The sequence below is a fragment of the Rattus rattus genome, chromosome 15 (assembly GCF_011064425.1).
Source record: "Rattus rattus isolate New Zealand chromosome 15, Rrattus_CSIRO_v1, whole genome shotgun sequence".
Lineage (NCBI taxonomy): Eukaryota > Metazoa > Chordata > Mammalia > Rodentia > Muridae > Rattus > Rattus rattus.
Window position 1 is genome coordinate 3,880,904 of NC_046168.1, and position 2,039 is coordinate 3,882,942.

The 2,039-nt window shown below is 31.9% G+C and overlaps 1 pseudogene; it reads right to left on the reverse strand.

Annotated features, from left to right (window-relative positions):
* Positions 1 to 533: 533 nt before the first annotated feature.
* LOC116885026 lies at positions 534 to 674 on the reverse strand (annotated as a pseudogene).
* Positions 675 to 2,039: the final 1,365 nt, after the last annotated feature.

Sequence of the window (2,039 nt, forward strand, 5' to 3'; positions counted from 1 at the left end):
CATCTGAACCATTTCTCCAATTCCAATTATTCTTGATATAATATATAGCACATTGAGTCAATATGTCTGCTTAAATCAGTTTTCTATTCCTGTGATGAGACATTATAATCATGGCAATGTTTAATCAATGAAAGCATTTAGTTGAACACTTGCTTACAGTTCTCTCTCTCTCTCTCTCTCTCTCTCTCTCTCTCTCTCTCTCTTTCTCTCCTCTGTGAATAATATATAAACTCTTATTTTCTGTTCCAGCAGCATATTATGTCTATCAGCATAGTGCCACATTCCCCACCACGGTAGTTATTGACTCGACTCACCCTCTGAACTGTAGTCCCCCTACAAACTCTTCCACAAGTTTCCTTAGTCATAATAATTTATCACAGCAATTAAAAAGTTCCAAATATAAAGTATAAAAACATATGCTAGCAATAGAACACAATTGGAGCTATGACATACTTAAATTCTTTTGTCATGTTTATTTATTCCTCATTGGTTCTTTATTTTTTTTTAATTTTTTAATTTTTAATTTTTTTTATTTTTGTCTGAAGGGGACTGGCAGAATTACTATATGCAGTTACTCTACTAATGATCCTTCAACTATTAGTATAGCACATAAAAAATAACACTGCTCACACAGTCAAACCTCATTGGTTCTTAAAAGTCATTTATGTATGCTCTAGTCCTGATTTTAGCTACTCCCATGAACTGTTTTTGGAAGATTTCATTTAATGATTAAAAAAAATCTATGGAAGTGTTGATTTCTCTTTTAAACCAGGGTTCTGATATAGTTCTTTCTGATTGGAATACTTTTCTCTCTGTCTTAATTTTGAAAGCACTGATCCATATGGCTTCTTCTCAGTATCACTGTTTCTTTTTAAAGTCTTTCTGAAACTTTCTCACACAGGTCATCTTTGGTTATATGTTTCCACAATACCTGGCATTTCTCACTTGCTGTTAATGAATTTAATAAATCCATAAAATAAGGGTTCTCTGAAATGTTACTAAGCCGAGTCAAAAGATAATAGAGATGATTTAGACAGTTGACCTTAGTCAAAGGGCTGGGGTGATATGATTTAAGAGATCATTTAGATCTGAATGTTATTGGAGAAGAGGTGCATTTGTACCATAAATATTCTAGAACCAACATTAATTTTCTGTTAGTGCCAAGCACACTACTCAGTCTTTTCCATTCATAATAAGTCTACTCTAGGGAACTTAAATTTTCCTGGATTTCACACTGTGGCCAAAGATTACTAAAACTATAATCTGAGACATTAGGACCATAACATAGGAAAACCAATGAGACTTTTTGTTACACAGAACAGAGGGTACTCAACAATATTTAAAGCACTAAAAGTAGGTATACCCTGAAAAATGTTAAATAAAATTAGATTATGTTGAAGGAAGTTTATTTAAATGAATACCTTTAAGCACAAAATAACATTTAGGGGAAAATCAATCCTTGGACACCACAGTAAGATATATTCAATTCATATTCAATCATAGGAATTTCAGCAATTAGTAAAAATAATTACTCTGATAATTACTAATAGTGATTCACAACTTGTTAAACAAGACATCGGATGGCAACACATCACTGTTCAATATTTCCTTCATTGTTCTACAAAAGAACAGTGAATAACTGGTTCCAAATTTGTCTCTATATTTAACCTTTTGTGTACACAAAATGTTCTTTCTCATCTTATTCAATGGTCTTATTGAAATATCACCTCTTCTGTGAAGCCTCCAATTCTCCCATTTTAAGCAATAGTTCTGTGTTCCTTTAGTGAGCTTTGCATATCATTGGTGATAGAAATAAGGATCCTGAATGTATGTATTATTCTTACAGGATCAGGACCTTTCCTTCATAGTCCATAGCTGGTACAATATAAGTTCTTAAGCCATGTCATAGAATAAATACTAGTGTTACTAGCATCCAAGTATGTTATTTATCATAGGTACGATACATACACATTATATAATATACACATTATTTATATATGAATCCACAATATATTTATTATAAGACAAAAGGTGTCCTA